The following is an 18,642-nucleotide window of genomic DNA, read 5'->3' on the forward strand; positions in this document are numbered from 1 at the left end:
ATCAGGGAGAATCCAAAGGCCCTTGTATCCTGACTGTCCCGGTCCCGGGTGAAATGCACAAAGTTGTTGCCATGGAGACGATGGAATCCGTGACCTCATGGATGTATTTGTGGGTGGCGGATTGTGAAATCCCACAGGGGTCGCATGTGGAGCCCTGAAAGGAGCCACTGGTGTAGAAATTGAGCACCGAGGTCACTTTCACAGCCACTGGCAGTGGATACCCTCCATGTCCCCTTGGCGACAAGTCCTGCAGTAAGTGGCAGATGTGAGTCACCAGGTCCCTAGACATGTGCAGTCTTCAGCGACCCTGGTTCTCAGTCATCTGCAGGAATGACAGGCGGTATCTATAGACCCTGGGTGTCACTAGGCGCTGACCAGCCACGGCTCACTGTCGCTCCTGGGCAGAGTGTGTCGCTGTGGCTGCCCCTGATCTGTCTCAGTTGCAGAGACATGGTCAGTTTATGCAGGTGTCCCTAATGCGCTGCCACTTCCCTCACTTACCCTGCCCCCCAACTGTGCGCGGGATGCAGCGCCAGGGCAGCACTTGCCCCCCACCTCAGCAGTTGCCTCCGGAACCAGGCATCAGATGTTCCCAGTACCCCCCCCTCCCAAGTGCACGTCTCCTGCTTTCACATCCTGCTTTCCTGCCGATGTGGGCGGACGATATGGTGGGTTCCAAGAGCCTGGCGGGATGGCCTTTTAATTATATGCTAATGTATTATAATTAGCTCCCTGCTGACCGATGGTGGGAAATGCGGCCCCGCCGTTGGTGGTCTGAGCGGAAGATCATGACCTGCCCTCACACCATTGTGAAGCCAGTCCAGCCATATCTCCCACACATTCCGCAGCAGGCTGGGAAAATTCCACCCAACCTCATTAAAGATAGAATTGTCTTCGGGATAAGAGATTTGACAGTGGGAGGAAATCTACTGGGAGAGGAGAAACTTACTCTTCAGAAAGTGATCGCAGTTTACAGAAACCCAGAGGTTGTAAAACATCAGTAGAACACATGAATAGCAGAACAGACCAGGAGATACATTACACTAAGAGACATTCCCGGCTGAAAGAGCAGAACATTCCGGACAAAGGGCAGGATGCAAATGCTGCGGAGGACAGTATACATAGAAACATAGAAACTAGGAGCAGGAGTAGGCCATTCGGCCCTTCGAGCCTGCTCCGCCATTCATTATGATCATGGCTGATCATCCAACTCAATAACCTGCTCTCGCTTTCTCCCCATAACCTTTGATCCCTTTCGCCCCAAGAGCTATATCTAACTCCTTCTTGAAAACATACAATGTTTTGGCCTCAACTACTTTCTGTTGTAGCGAATTCCACAGGCTCATCACTCTCTGGGTGAAGAAATTTCTCCTCATCTCAGTCCTAAATGGTCTACCCCATATCCTCAGACTGTGACCCCTGGTTCTGGACTCCCCCACCATCGGGAACATCCTTCCTGCATCTACCCTGTCTAGTCCTGTTAGAATTTTATGGGTTTCTATGAGATCCCCCCTCATTCTTCTGAACTCCAGTGAATATAATCCTAATCGACTCAATCTCTCCTCATATGTCAGTCCCGCCATCCCAGGAATCAGTCTGATAAACCTTCGCTGCACTCCCTCTATAGCAAGTACATCCTTCCTCAGATAAGGAGACCAAAACTGCACACAGTATTCCAGGTGTGGTCTCACCAAGGCCCTGTACAATTGCAGCAAGACATCCCTGTTCCTGTACTCGAATCCTCTCGCTATGAAGGCCAACATACCATTTGCCTTCTTTACCGCCTGCTGCACCTGCATGCTTACGAGGACACCCAGGTCTCATTGCACATTCCCCTCTCTCAATTTATAGCCACTCAGATAATAATCTGCCTTCCTGTTTTTGCTACCAAAGTGGATAACCTCACATTTATCCACATTATACTGCATCTGCCATGCATTTGCCCACTCACACAGCTTGTCCAAATCACACTGAAGCATCTCTGCATCCTCCTCACAGCTCACCCTCCCACCCAGCTTTGTGTCATCTGCAACTCTGGAGATATTACATTTAGTTCCCTCATCTAAATCATTAATATATATTGTGAATAACTGGGATCCCAGCACCGATCCCTGCAGTACCCCACTAGTCACTGCCTGCCATTCGGTAAAAGACCCGTTTATTCCTACTCTTTGTTTCCTGTCTGCCAACCAACTTTTTATCCATCTGAATACACTACCCCCAATCCCATGCACTTTAATTTTACACGCTAATCTCTTATGTGGGACTTTGTCGAAAGCCTTCTGAAAGTCCGAATAAACCACATCCACTGGCTCCCCTTCATCAACTCTACTAGTTACATCCTCGAAAAATTCCAGTAGATTTGTCAAGCATGATTTCCCTTTCATAAATCCATGCTGATTCTGTCCGATTCTGCCACTGTTTTCCAAGTGCTCAGTTATTAAATCTTTTATAATGGATTCTAGAATTTTCCCCACTACGCAGGTCAGGCTGACTGGTCTATAATTCCCTGTTTTCTCTCTACCTCCCTTTTTAAATAGTGGGGTTACATTAGCTACCCTCCAATCTGTAGGAACTGTTCCAGAGTCTATAGAATCTCGGAAGATGACCACCAATGCATCCACTATTTCTAGGGCCACTTCCTTAAGTGCTCTGGGATGTAGATTATCATCAGGCCCTGGGGATTTGTCAGCCTTCAATCCCATCAATTTCTCCAACACCATTTCCTTACTAATACTGATTTCTTTCAGTTCCTCCCTCTCACTAAACCCTGTGTTCCCCAACATTTCTGGTATGTTATTAGTGTCCTCCTTTGTGAAGACAGAACCAAAGTATGTATTTAGTTGGTCAGCCATTTTTTTGTTCCCCATTATAAATTCCCCTGTTTCTGACAGTAAGGGACCTACATTTATCTTCACCGATCTTTTTCTCTTCGCATACCTATAGAAACTTTTACAGTCAGTTTTTATGTTCCCTGCAAGCTTACTCTCGTACTCTATTTTCCCCTTCTTAATCAATCCCTTGGTCCTCCTTTGCTGAATTCTAAACTGCTCCCAATCCTCAGGTCTGTTGTTTTTTCTGGCCAATTTGTATGACTCATTCTTGGATCTAATACTATCTCTAATTTCCTTTGTAAGCCATGGTTTGGCCACCTTTCCTGTTTTACTTCTGTGCCAGGCAGGAATAAACAATTGTTGCAGTTCACCCATGCGCTTTTTGAATGTTTGCCATTGCCTATCCACCGTCATCCCTTTAAATAACATTTCCCAATCCATCATAGTCAACTCGCGCCTCATACCATCGTAGTTTCCTTTATTAAGATTCAGGACCCAAGTCTCAGAATCAACTACTTCACTCTCCATCTTGATGAAGAATTCTATCATATTATGGTCACTCATCCTCAAGGGGCCTCGCACAACTAGATTGCCAATTATTCCTTTCTCATTACACAATACCCAGTCTAGAATGGCCTGTTCTCTAGTTGGTTCCTCAACGTATTGGCCCAGAAAACCATCCCGTATACACTCCAGGAATTCCTCCTCTACGGTATTGTTACTAATATGATTTGCCCAATCTATATGCAGATTAAAGTTACCCATAATTACAGATGTTCCTTAATTGCATGCGTCTCTAATTTCCTGTTTAATGCCATTCCCAACATCACCACTACAGTTTGGGGGTCTATATATAAACCCCACTAATGTTTTTGCCCCTTGGTGTTTCTCAGCTTTACCCATACAGATTCCACATCGTCGGAGCTAATATCTTTCCTCACTATTGCGTTACTTTCCTCTTTAACCAGCAATGCAACTCCACCGCCTTTTCCTTTTTGTCTGTACTTCCTAAATACTGAATACCCCTGGATGTTCAGTTCCCATCCCTGGTCACCCTGCAGCCATGTCTCCGTAATCCCGACTATATCAAACCTGTTTACATCTATTTGTACGGTTAATTCATCCACTTTATTGCGAATGCTCCTCGTGTTAAGGCACAAAGCCTTAAGGCTTGTCTTTTTAACATTACTTGTCTCGTTCCCACTATTTTTCACTGAGGTCCTGTTTGATTCTTGCCCTTGATTTCTCTGCCTGTCACTTAGCTTATTCCCCTTTCTGTCTTTTGTTCTTGTCCTTGATTCTCCCTCCTCTGACTCCTTGCATAGGTTCCCATCCCCCTGCCATTTTAGTTTAAACCCTCCCCAACCACTCTAGCAAATATTCCCCCCAGAACATCAGTCCTGGTCCTGCCCAGGTGTAACCCGTCCAATTTGTACTGGTCTCACCTCCCCCAGAACCGGTCTCAATGTCCCAGGAATCTGAAACCACCCCCCTCCCACCATCTCTTCAGCCACGTATTCATCTGATATATCCTGCTATTTCTACTCTGACTAGCACGTGGCACTGGTAGATCACTACCTTTGAGGTCTCACTTTTCAACTTACTTCCTAACTCCCTAAATTTTGCTTTTAGGACCTCATCCCTTTTTTTACCCATGTGGTTTGTACCAATGTGCACCACGATCACTGGCTGTTCACCCTCCCCCTTCAGAATGTCCTGTAGCCGCTCTGAGACATCCTTGACCCTAGCACCAGGGAGGCAACACACCATCCTGGAGTCTCGTTTGCGGCCACAGAAATACCTATCTATTCCCCTCACAATTGAATCCCCGATAACTATTGCATTCCCACACTTTTTACTCCTCCCTGTGCAGCAGAGCCAACCGCGGTGCAATGAATTTGGCTGTTGCTGCTTTCTCCTGAGAGGCCATTCTCCCCAACAGTATCCAAAGTGGTATATCTGTTTTGCAGGGGAATAGCCACAGGATATTCCTGCACTGCCTGCCTAGCCCTCTTACTCTGCCTGGTGGTCACCCATTCCCTTCCTGCCTGTGGACTCTTAGCCTGCAGTGTGACCACCTCCCTGTACGTGCTACCCACGATCCTCTCTTCCTTGCAGATACTCCACAGTTTCCCCAGCTGCTGCTCCAGCTCCAAAGCCCAGGCTTCCAGGAGCTGCAGCTGGAGACATTTCCCGCACACATGCTGGTCCCATGCACTGGAAATGTTCCCGGCTTCCCTCATACAGCAGGAGGAGCACACCGTGGTTTTGAGCTCTCCTGCCATGACTTACCCCTTTAAATTAAATTAAACCTTTTGGAAGATACTTAATATCAAATAATATCAATTATTCTAGGGCCCTTCTTCCCTGCTCCTCGTTGTTACCGAATATAGCCCTTACAAATGATGAACCATGAAATAAGACCTTAAAAACTATAAGTGATAAAAGTAGTAAATACTTACCCGACTATATTCACAGTACTCAAAGGATCACCTCGTTCCCTCCTCACCGAACTCCCTCAGTCACCAAACTCCAACTTAAGCACTCTACTGCAGCCTAAAGCAGTACTCCAGTGCAGACAAAGTCAGCATTGTAGGATGGTCTGTTTTTATACTCTCTGAATCTAGCCTCTGAGTAAAAGAAGGATTGTCCAGTGTGGGGAAAGCAATGTTTTAACTGCAAGAAGCCAAATCATTTCACACACAAGTGTTTGGCTAGAAAGAAGGAAAACAAACCGATACAGATGGCCACTGGAGAGATATCAGTGGAAGATTCTGATGAAGCTCTATACACCGTACTACAGGTTGGTTCCGTCAAGTCTATAGATGAGAAATGGTTTGTGACTGTTACAATGACGACTGCAGAGGGAGAGCATCAAGTGAACATAAAATGTCAGATGGACACTGGTGCATCATCTTGGTGCAACATCACAACCTTTACAGACCTGTGTGAAGTGGCTCAACATGGCGATCTGAAAGTGAAGCCCTCAAAAGTAAGGTTAAGACTATCTGATGTCACAATACCCATACTGAGAGGGCAAATTAGTCTGAGGGTCCAATGCAAAGGCAAGAAGGAAGATCTAGAGTTCCAGATCATAGAAAGTACACAACAGCCGCTCATCTCCACCGGAACAAGTATAAATCTGGGACTGGTAACTCTGAACGTGCCAACAGAGATTTACAAGGTGTCACAGCTCACAAATCCACTGTCTGCTGAACAGATCCTAGAGGAGCACAAATATGTTGTTTCCAGAGTTGGGACATCTTCCTGGTGGATATCATCTCGAAGTAGATGAGAATGCGAAACCAATTCAGCATCTGCCGGGAAGAGTTCCAGCTGACCTCAAGTCCAGCCTAAAAAACAAGATAGAAGAGCTGGAAAAGAAGGGAGGAATCAAGAAAGTGACAACTCCCCCAGACTGGATTAGCAGCCTGGTAACAGTGACACAACCAGGGAAGCTGTGAATATGCTTCAACCCAAAGGATCTAAATAAAACTCTGAAGAGATCTCACTGCCCCGTGCCAACCATCAGAGGAACTTTGCTGCAACTTGCTGAGGCAAAGATCTTTCTGACCCTAGATGTGAAGGATGGTTACTGACAAGTGAAGCTGGATGAAAACAGCAGCTTTCTAACGATATTCTGGACGCCACTCGGGAGATACAGAGAGTTGCACAAGACGTTTGACATTTCCACAGCCCCAGAAGGTTATCAACACAGACAGGATGAGGCAGTCAGTGATCCTCCTGGAGTGGAAGCCACAGTGGATGATCTGCTGGTCTATGGATGTGGAGACACAATGGAAGGAGCCATAACTGACCATGATCAGAATTTAATCCAACTGCTGGAGAGAGCTCACCAGAGGAACCTGAAGCTGAACAAGAAAAAATTGCAACTGAAGATGCCTGAAGTCAAGTACAAAGGTCATGTACTGACAGCAAAAGGTCTTCACCTGGATCCTGACAAGGTGAGAGCTGTAACAGCGATACAGTGACTAACTGATGTGAAATCAGTGCAAGAATTTGTTGGGTTTGTGAGATATTGAGTAAAACTGTTGCCTAGTTTCTCAGGGTGTGAACCATTGTGCCAGCTCACTGCCAAGGATGTGCTGTGGTATTGGGACACAGAACAAGAACCAGTTTCACTAAAATCAAAGGACTAGTGATGACAGCGCCAGTGCTGAAACACTGTGATGTCAATGATGAAGTCACCTTGCAGAGCGACGCCAGAGAGATGGGTCTGGGCGCAGCCCGAATGCAGCAGGACAACCAGACACACTGACATCCAGGACACTAACGCAAACAGAACGACGCTACACTCAGATCGAGAAAGAGGGTCTGGATATTGTTCTTGCCTGTTTGGGAGAGAGAAAGTAACAGTGGAGTCTGACCACAATCCACTTCAAAGCATTTTCTCAAACCGCTACTTTCTGCTGCCAACTATCTACAAAGAATATTACTTTGTTTACAGAGATGTCACCTGACGTGACATACAAGCGAGGGAAACAGATGCACATGACTGACATGCTATCGAGAGCAGCACTCCCCATGAAGAAAGTTGAGGATGCTACAACAGAATGTGAAATCTTCCAGATTCAACATGAAACAGCAGCTCGACATGACCTGGAAGTCATCATCCCATCAGAGACATTGAATCTGACAGACATGCATCAAGTAAACTACACAAGATACAACTCTCCAAGCGCTACAAGAAGTAATGATGAAAGGATGGCCTGAGAGCATCAAGGACACACCAGTGGTCACAGAGCCTATTGGGCACACCGAGACGAACTGACAGCCCAAGATGGCAGCTTGTACAAAGGGAATAGAGTCATCATTCCCTAAGGAGATGAGAGGAGAGATGCTGAAGCACATTCATGCAAGCCATCGAGGAACTGAATCAAGACAAGAGAAAGATGAGAGAAGTGCTCTACTGGACAAACATGAGCAATGAAATTAAAGACCACATCGGCCAGTGCGGTGCTTGTAACGAGTACCAAGCCAAAGAAGCTGGAGAGTCACTGATGATGCATAACATCCCAGAACGACCCATCCCATGGGTGGAGCTGTGAGTAGACCTCTTCACTATAGCAGGAACTGATTATTCACTGTTACCACTATTCTGACAGCTGGGAGTTAGACCTGCTGACTTCAACAGGAGAGATATTAGAATGTCTGAAAGCACACTTCAGTCATTACAGCATTCCACACATTGTAATAAGTGACCCTCAGTTCACAACTGAAGAATTCAGCTGCTTCACAAAGGGTCGGGAAATTCAACACCACCCATCATCTCTGCGCTATCCACTGTCGAATGGAAAGGTTGAGGCAGCTGTGACATTGCCAAAGGAATCATTGAGAAATCGAGCAAATTGAGCCCAGCTGTATACCAGGCTAGGCAGTGGGGAAACACACCCACTGGAGGCATGGAAAGTCTAAAGACTAATGTCATGTGGCTGAATAGCCTACTCCTGCTCCTATTTCTTATGTTCTGCTCAGTTGACTCTGCCTGTGGGCAGTCTTTTCACTAACATCTGGGGGCTGGTGCCAAAATTGGGAGAGCTGTCTCACAGACTAGTCAAGCAACAGCCAGACATAGTCATCCTCACAGAATCATACCTTACAGATAATGTCCCAGACACCACCATCACCAACCCTGGGTATGTCCTGTCCCACCAGCAGGACAGACCCAGTAGAGGTAGCGGCACAGTGGTATACAGTCGGGAGGGAGTTGCCCTGGGAGTCCTCAACATCGACTCCGGACCCCATGAAGTCTCATGGCATCAGGTCAAACATGGGCAAGGAAACCTCCTGCTGATTACCACGTACCGCCCTCCCTCAGCTGATGAATCAGTGCCCCTCCATGTTGAACACCAGTTGAAGAAAATACCAGTGATATTAGCTATAGCCTGCAACAGGACACAGATGGGTGAGCAGCATAGACAGACAAGTGGCAGATGGAATTTAACAAATAGAAGTGGGAAGTGATGCATTTTGGCCGAAGGGATAGCGAGAGGCAATATAGATTTAATGACACGTTTCTAAAGAGTGACCAGGGACAGAGGGACTGGTGGGTTCATCTACCTCAATCTTTGAAGGTGGGGGGTGGGGGCAAGGCTGAAGGAAGTAGACAAGCACATGCCTGGGGAGGGGAGGGGGTTGGGGAGGAGGGGTGAGGGTAACAGCCACACACTCGGAGAGTCTTGTCAATAGTGAGTATTCTCCCACAGCTGAGACCGTTCAGCTGCAGCTCCATTGAGAGGCTTGGAGTTGGGCCTCTGAATCTTTTCTGTCCATTCAAGAAGCACAAAAGCATGAAAGGCCCCCAAACACTCCAGAACCTTTCACTACTCGGGCACAGGCTGTAAATTAATGTGTGTTTTAGGGGGCAACAGAATAATTGCTGACTGGGTAAGTTGTACAATCCCCTTGTGAAAGGGGCCATGGCGCAGTCACTGGTGGAGACGCTCACAGCCCCTGCAATGTCTTTATTCAGGTTTGGACCACTCTCCCTCATGGTTCAAGCTAACAGGGCAGCCTTGCAGTGCGGGTTAGGAGAATGTCTGTGCCTGAGCTGAGAGCACAGCGGGCAGTCCAATGGGCAAAGCTGCTGCCAATCGGTCAGGTGGAGTGGGGCGGAGGTGGGTGGGGTTTCAGACGGCCAATGAGCGCACTACACACTGGCCAGACAAGTGGTGACCAGCACCCTCCTGTATGCGTGATGGGGCCTTCAGGCTTATCCAAGAGAGGTTCTTAGGACACATGTGCTAATCCACGCGTCTCTCTCTTTGATTCTGCAGGAGGAGAACATCAGGATCATGGAGTCTGGTGATTTATGATCTGCCTCATGGCTGACAGGGAGCAGAGAAGAAAAGGAAGAGATCGGCGGAGGCTCCTGGCTTGGCAAAGGGAGGAGAATCTCCCTCAAGATGAAGGGGCAGCAGGATCTGCTGTACACGCAGCTGGAGTTCCACAGAGAGCCATCGCCCGTAGACACTTCACTAGACCCGGGTCTATAGACGGTGCCTGTCATTCCTGCCGATGGCTGAGAACCACTGTTACTGAAACTGCACATGTCCCGGGAACGGGTCAGTCACATCTGCCACCTGCTTCAGGATTTGATGCCACAGGGACATGGAGGGCATCCACTGCCAGTGGCCATGAAAGTGACCGTGGCGCTCAATTTTTACATCAATGGCTCCGTCCAGAGCTCCACAGTGACCTGTGCAGGATCTCACAAGCCTCCACACACAAGTGTACCCAGGAAGTCACGGACGCCATCTTCGACCGGGAGCAGGGTGGGGGGCGTGTGTGGGTGGGGGGCGCGCGGTGGGTGGGTGTGGTGCAGGGGTTGGTGGTGCGGGAGTTGGTGGTGTGGGGGTTGGTGGTGCGGGGGTTGGTGGTGGGGGGGGTTGGTGGTGCGGGGGTTGGTGGTGTGGGGGTTGGTGGTGGGGTGGGTTGGTGGTCCGGGGGTTGGTGGTGCGGGGGTTGGCGGTGTGGGTGTTGGTGGTGTGGGGGTTGGTGGTGGGGGGGTTGGTGGTGGGGGGTTGGTGGTGTGGGGGTTGGTGGTGGGGGGGTTGGTGGTGTGGGAGTTGGTGGTGTGGGGGTTGGTGGTGGGGGGGGTTGGTGGTGTGGGGGTTGGTGGTGCGGGAGTTGGTGGTGTGGGGGTTGGTGGTGGGGGGGTTGGTGGTGGGGGGTTGGTGGTGGGGGGTTGGTGGTGTGGGGGTTGATGGTGGGGGGGTTGGTGGTGTGGGAGTTGGTGGTGTGGGGGTTGGTGGTGGGGGGGTTGGTGGTGGGGGGTTGGTGGTGTGGGGGTTGGTGGTGGTGCGGGGGTTGGTGGTACGGGGGTAGGGGGCTATTGGGGTACGGGGTAAGGAGGTAAGGGGATATGGGGGTAAGGGGGTACGGGGGTAAGGGTGTACAGGGGTAAGAGGGTACAGGGTTGGTGGTGCGGGGGGGTAAGGGGGTACGGGGATATGGGGGTAAGGGGGTATGGGGGTAAGGGGGTATGGGGTAAGGGGGTACGGGGTAAGGGTGTATGGGGGTATGGGGGTAAGAGAGTACGGGGGTAAGGGGGTATGGGTGTAAGGGGGTACAGGGGTAAGGGGCTATGGGGGTAAGGGGGTTGGTGGTGAGGGGGTACAGGGGTAAGGGGGTATGGGGTAAGGGGGTAAGGGGGTACGGGGTACAGGGGTAAGGGGGTAAGGGGGTACGTGGTAAGGGGGTGTGAGGGTACGGGGGTTGGTGGTGCAGGGGTAAGGGGGTAAGGTATGCAGCGCTTGGCGGTCAGGAAGCAAGAGCGCTGGGATTTGCACAGATCTCGGGTTTCCCACAGGTGCAGGGTGCCATCGACTGCTCTCGCATGGCACTCAGATCTCCGTCACAACAAGCGGTCAACTACGTCAACTGCAAGTTCTTCCACTCGCTGAATGTTCAGCTGCTGTGTGACCACCACAAACGCATCCTACAGGTCTGCACATGATTCCCAGGGAGCGTCCATGTCTCCTAGATCCTTAGCAGGTCTCAGATCCCTGATACCTTCCAGCATCCAGAGGCTGCAGGGCTGGTTCCTCGGGGACAAGGGGACGTGGTTGATGATGCCTGTGTGGTGGCCCCAAACTGCAGCAGAGCGACAGTACAACGAGGCTCATGCTGCAACTGGGACTTTGGTGGAGCAAACGATAGGAATTTTGAAAATGAGGTTCCAGGTCTTCGCCAGGTCCAGCTGAGGGAGCACTGTAATACAGTCCCCAGTGGGTGTCACGCATCACCGTAGCTTTCTGCTCACTGCACAATCTGGCACTGCCACGGGGGTAGGACCTGGCTGAGGCGGAGATGGAAGAGCTGCACGTCTCCTCCGATGATGGGGACGTCGAAGGGGATGATGGTGATGAGGTCCTCGAAGGTGAGGATGCCGGCGATGAGGCCATCACTCTGGCCAGACGAGGCAGGCATGATTGGGAGGCCCTAATAGTTGCAAGATTCATGGAGGATGATGATGACCTGCAGTGAGGACACTCCATAGATCTTCACATAGCCTCTGAGAATGTCTGACTCCTGCCTAGCCGAGGGCAGTTTACTTGCCCTCTGTGATCAGGGTCATGTCATAGAGACACAGCCATGAAATTTTAAAAGCCTTTGTCCACCTTTAGCACCTGACCCGTTCAGGAGCACAGCATCACTGGTCACAGGCGCTAAAGAGATGGGGGCCAGCCCCACCTTAAAGGTGCTGAGAGCACCCAGAGAGAATGAGGGAACTCTGTGACACCTGCCCACTACATTCTGGCAGCAATGACCAGCACCATCGAGGTGCAGGCATCACTAATGTGTCCAGTGAGTGTGAAGCCGGACCATCACTTTGGTCTGAAGGTTACACACTGCACAGAGAAAGGGCCCTGAACTGAGGCACCTGCCTTTATCTTGTGCAGGAACCAAGCTCTGCACTGGAGTGCTGTGTGTGGCTGCCGTCGAGTACTTCAGTGGGAGTTTGGTGACTGAGGGAGTTCAGGGAGGAGGTGCTCCTTTCTTTTTCTACCTTTCCTCAGAAAGAAGAGTGGTGGCCTTGGTAAGTAGGATCTGGTGAGTAAATTAGAAAAGTGTAATATTTTTAAACAAATTGCTATACTTGGATTTAACTGAGAAGCACCAGGAATGAGGGAAATTTAGGGCCAAAATAATAAAATAATATAAATATTCAAAGAAGAATAAAGTTAATGTAAGGGAAGTAGGATTAAGACATGGCAGGGCAGCTCAGTCGAGTGGAATGCATGTCCTGTAATATGTGGGAAGTCATGGTCATGACCACATGTGCAGGAAGTGCTGCCAGCTGAAGAAACTTGAGCTCCGGGTTTCAGAGCTCGAGCGGCGGTTGGATTAATTGTGGCGCATCCGCGAGGGTGAGAGCTACGTGGATAGCACATTCAGAGAGGTGGTCACACCGCAGCTTAAGGGCCTGAAGATGGAGAGGGAATGGGTGACCACCAGGCAGCCCAAGAGAAGTAAGCAGATAGTGCAGGAGTCCCCTGGGGTCCTGCTCACAAATCAGTTTTCCATTTTGGGAGCTGGTGAGGGCGTTGGTTCCTCGGAGGAGTACAGTCAGAACCAAGTTTCTGATACCACGAGTGGCTCGGCTGTGCAGGTGAGAATGAAGAAGAAAGAGCGAGCAATAGTGATAGGGGATTCGTTGGTTCGGGGAGTAGACAGGTGTTTCTGTGGCTCTAGACATGGCTCCAGGATGGGATGTTGCCTCTCTGGTACCAGGGTCAAGGATGTCACAGAGCGGCTGCAGGACATTCTTCTGGGGGAGGGTAAACAGCCAGAGGTCGTGGTCCACATTGGTACCAATGACTTAGATAGGAAGGGGGATGTGGTCCTGCAATCAGAATTTAGGGAGCTAGGTAGAAAGTTAGCAAACAGGACCTTTAATGTAGTAATCTCCAGATTACTCCCAGTGCCACGTGCCAGTGAGTACAGAAATAGGAGGATAAAGCAGATGAATGTGTGGCTGGAAAGATGGTGCAGGAGGGAGGGCTTTAGGTTCCTGGGACACTGGGACTGGTTCTGGGGGAGATGGCACCTGTACAAGCCGGACAGGCTGTACCTGAACAGAGCTGGGACTGAGTTCCTTATGGGGCTTTTGCTGGTGCTGTTGGGAGGACTTTAAACTAACACAGCAGGGGTGTGGGAACCAAGAGAAAATATTAGAGAATAATACCAAGGTGCACAAGATGCTGAGAGGGACAGATAGCACTAGTATAGAGAATAGTAAGATAATAGGTGAATTCGGGGTAAGGGAGAAAGTAACAAATTCTAAATCAGAGTTACTGTGCATGTGTGTGAATACACGGAGTATAGTGAATAAGATTGGGGAGTTACAGGCGCAGATTGCCATGTGGAAATATGATGTTGTGGTGATAACAGAGACCTGGCTCAAGGAAGGGCAGAACTGGGTGTTAAATATTCCCAGGTAGAAGGTGTTCAGAAGAGATAGGAAAGGAGGAGGGGTGTCGGTGTTGGTTAAGGAGAGCATTGCAGTGCTGGAGAAAGAGGATGTCCCAGAGGGCTCAAGGACAGAATCAATTTGGCTCAAACTAAGGAACAAAAAGGGGAGAATTACATTGCTCGGTGTAGACTATCGACCACCAACTAGTGAGAAGGATGTTGAGGAACAAATCTTCAGGGAAATTATAGAGAGATGCAAACATTATAGAGTAGTTATAATGGGGGACTTCAATTACCTGAATGTAGACTGGGACAGTGGTAGTGTAAAGGGTGGAGAGGGGCAGAAGTTCCTAGATTGTGTTCCGGAGAATTTTCTACAGCAGTATGTGTCCAATCCAACAAGAAAAGATGCACTGTTGGACCTGACTCCTGGAAATGAGGTGGGCCAAGTAGATCAAGTGTCAGTGGGGGAACATTTCGGAGACAGTGATCATTGTATTGTACAATGGGAAGCTGTGGAGGTGATGCTATCACCAGTGACCAGGCCGCCAAGAAGGCCATCGCGGGAGCAGCTGCTTCCATGGTCACCGCTGCTCCCATGGCCCCATCTCCGCTCTGCCTCCTGACCAGGGCCATGGAGCTACATCCACCCCAAGATGACTGTAGAGGCATGTGTGAAGGTTTTGGCCGGGGTTGTTGACCTCTTGGCCATTGTTGCAGCCTCGCGCATGTATAGGAAGGCAGTGATCTTCCTGAGGTCCGAGCGGGTGCTGCACCTTGTCCTGGCCAAGGGGCTCACCGTGGGTGGGACTTATCTGGTGGTGGATCCTCTTGAGGCCACCACGGAGAGGCTGGTTTTACCCAACAGCCCCTCCGTGCACTCCTCCCGGGCCGGGTCAACAAAGACCTGGTGCCGGAAGGAGTACAGGTGGCGGAGACTGGGCACCCTGAGCCCGAGCGGGATCAGCGCCACCCCGGACCTGACCTCCCCCAGCTGGTGAAGGTGGGGGAGGAGAAGCTCACTGGGAATGATGGGCGTTGGATAAAATGGTGCCTGCCCGTGCTCCCAGGCCAGTGTGTGCCTCAGTGCCACGTGCTGGGCCCGGCATTGTTCAGGCGTGGACCCCCAGGTCCCGCAACGATGGTGGGCAGGGAGATCCACAGCGACTTCACGTTGGTGCAGCAGCTGCCTGGCGTCTCTGCGGGCTCCTCTCAGGGCGCTCTGGATGAGGGCAGCTGCTCCTCTGCCCCTCTGCCAGTGACCGTGGCATCCGGTGAGGCTGCGATGACTGGGGAGATGCCAACTGTGGAACTGGCAGCTCCCTCCCAGGCGGGGCCAGCACTGGCTCCACTGGCCAGAGGACGACCGCCAAGGTCATCAAGCCCAACAGGACACAGTAAGCAGCTGCCTCCAATGCCAGCACCAGCGATGGGAGGGGCACCAAGATGTAGCACTCACAAATGTAAGTTTAAGGCATCATGAGCACAAGAGGGACTGGTCACAGGTGATCTTCTGTTGTGCAGTGTTTTGTTTATTTTAACTGGTCTGTTGTTGAAGACCAGAGAAGGTTCTGTTAATTTGTTATGTCAACATGAGATAAATTTTCTTTTGTCATAATGGCCTGAGTATGCTTCAGCGTTTTCATTTAATGTGGTGCAGGGTACACCAGTGTGTAATACTGGACGTGAGAGGCTCTAAGCTTTATTGCACAGGCACTGAGTGGACTCTGGGTTTAAATGAAAGGGTCATTTCAGGCACCCGGGATGGAGGCAGCAGCCCTGGCCTGAGGTCACAGCAGATCTTTGGCAGCCTAGCTGAAGGAGCGTTGGATCAGGACATCCCTGGTGTCCCTGCCTCCCCGGAGGTTACCGAGATCTGCCTCCACACCCTCAGCATTCCCCTCACCGTGCTCCTCTTCACACTCACTACTGGATCCATCCTCTGTGGCCCTTGGAGCTGCATCAAGACCCTCTTCCTCCAGTGGGTCTCCCCTTGTCAGTGCCAGATTGTGGAGAGTGCAGCATGCAAACCACTATCAGTGACACCCGCTCTGGGGGATATTGTAGTGCATCCCCTGAATGGTCCAGGCATCAGAAGCGCGTCTTCAGAAGACCTATGGTTCTCTCTATCACTGCCCTCGTGGAGGCGTGGCCCCTATTATAACGCTGCTCTGTCTCTGTTCTTGGGAGGCGTCATGAGCCACCTTTACAACAGATAGCCCTTATCACCCAACAACCATCCATCCAGTCGGGCTGGAGCACTGAAGAGCCTCAGCACCTGGGAGTGTCTGAGGATGTAGGCGTCATGGGAGCTGCCAGGGTACCTTGCCCAGACTTGTAGAATCTGCACCCTGTGGTCACACACTATCTGCACGTTCATGGAGTGGAAGCCCTTCCTGTTGATGAAGGCACCGGACTCACCTGCTGGCGCCTTGATGGCCACATGTGTACAGTCTATAGCACCCTGGACACGGGGGAAGCCAGCAATGGCCGTGAAGCCTCTGGCTCACTCAGCCTGGCTGGCTTCATCCATACGGTAAAGAATAAAGGTCAATACCTGTCTGAACAGAGCTTCTGTCACCAGCTGTGGACAGCTGATTGGGAGACTCCACACAGATCCCCCACTGACCCCTGGAAAGAGCCGGAGGCAGAGAGGTTGAGGGTCACTGTGACCTTCAGAGCCACTGACATGGGGTGTCCACCCACACAATTGGAGCTGATCTCAGGCCCGATCATCGGTCACAGTCTCCCTGGAGAGGCGGAGCCTCCTTCGGCATTGCACCTCGGACATATTGAGGTAGCTGCATCGCTGCCTGTAAACCCTGGCAGCAGGATAGTGGCGTCTTCTGCAGCCTCTTCCACCCTGGGCTACCTGCTGGCCCTGCACCCCTTGTGCCTGCGCCTCTCCTCCCACAGGTCTCTCCTCTGGAAGCTGCATTGGGACACCCGGCCTCCTCTCCCTTCTGCCCCTCTCTTCCTCCTCAGAGGAGGGCCCTCCAGCAGAGACCACAATCCCCATTCCCAGGGTGAGGGAAGGCTGTCTGATACCTGGAAGGATCCACACGGTCTGAATTCTCCAGAGGCCTTGGAGACACCAATGATTCCTGGAATGAAACCTGGAAATGCTGAGACTGAAGCTCAGAACAGAGATGAAGCTGCCAAATACCAAAAAGCAACCAGCAGCAAACTATCTCCTAAACTCCTCACTACTCACACTGGCAATGCTGCTGACCCTTTATATCCTGCCCGTGGAGGAGGTTTTTGAATTTCTCGGCTGCCCGTTTTGCCCGTTGTGCCCGTTTTGCCCGTTTTGCCCGTGTGATGAGTGTGAAATCGCACAAGCAACAGAAAATTGCCATCAGTTGGCTTCATAATGGCCTTAAATGGTCTGTTAATTAATGGTGGGCGCGGCTCCGATACCCACTTGCGCCCAGTGACTGAAATATTGTACGACGATGTTGGGACACTCGCCCGGTGTCATCGCGCGCTATTTTACACCCAGTCTTGCTGGGCACATGCCCACCCACAGGATGTAAAACTCTGCCCTGGACACAGGACTGGCTGAGGGACAGGAAACAGAAAGGTGGTTAATGGATGTTTTTCAGGCTGGAGGAAGGTTTGTAGTGGAGTTCCCCAGGGGAACCCTTGCTTTTCCTGGTATATATTAATCACCCGGCCCTTGGTGTACAGAGAATAATTTCAAAACTTGCAGATGATACGAAATTTGGAATCATTGTGAACTGTGAGGAGGATAGTGTCGAACATGAAAACAACATAGACAAGCTGGTGGAGTTGGTGGACAAGTGACAGGTGAAATTCAATGCGGAGAAATGTGAACTGATTCATTTTGGTAGGAAGAACATGGAGAGACAATATAAAACAAAGGGTACAATTCTAAAGGGGGTGCAGGGGCAGAGGGAGCTGGGGGTATATGTGCATAAATCCATTGAAGGTGTCAGTACAGGTGGAGAGAGTGGTTAATAAAGCATATAGTATCCTGGGCTTTATTAACAGGGGCACAGAGTACAAGAGCAGGGAGGTTATGTTGAACTTGTATAAAACACTGGTTCAGCCTCAGCTGGAGTATTGTGTCCAGTTCTGGGATCCAGACTTTAGGAAGGATTGGAGGAAGTGCAGAAAAGATTCACGAGAATGGTTCCAGGGATGAGGGACTTCAGTTACATGGATTGATTGGAGAAGTTGGGGCTGTTTTCCTTGGAGAAGAGAAGGTTGAGAGGAGATTTGACAGAAGTGTTCAAAATCATGAGGGGCCCAGACAGAGTAGAGAGGGAGAAACTGTTCCCATTGGTGGAAGGATCGAGAACCAGAGGGCCCAGATTTAAGGTAATTGGCAAAAAGCAATGGAGACACGAGGAGAAACTTTTTCACACAGCGAGTGGTTAGGATCTGAAATACCCTGCCTGAGAGTGTATTGGAGGCAGGGTCAACTGAGGCTTTCAAAAGGGAATTGGATTATTATCAGAAAAAGAAAAATTTGCAGGACTAGGGGGAGAGGACAGGGTAGTGGCACTAGGTGAACTGTTCCTTCAGAGGACCAGCACAGACATGATGGGCTGAATAGCCTCCTTCTGCGCTACAACCATTCTATGACTTTCTGATTCCTCTCCTTTGACTTCAATGCAGAATAAAGTCATGCTGGGTGTAAAATGAGCATCTGTCACATCACACCCTGGCTTAGTCCGAGGCAGGCAACTGAGACCTACAGCCCTCTCTTTGCTTGGGTTTATAACCAGGTCTCTGAGATGAAAAGACAGTGTTTAATGTTTAAATCAGATGGTTTACATACCACTTCAGCTCAAAAATTAAATCTAAAAATAAATATCCTTGTCATACTGATGATAAAGGAGTT

Source organism: Cetorhinus maximus, chromosome 7 (assembly GCF_964194155.1).
Source record: "Cetorhinus maximus chromosome 7, sCetMax3.hap1.1, whole genome shotgun sequence".
Taxonomy (NCBI): domain Eukaryota; kingdom Metazoa; phylum Chordata; class Chondrichthyes; order Lamniformes; family Cetorhinidae; genus Cetorhinus; species Cetorhinus maximus.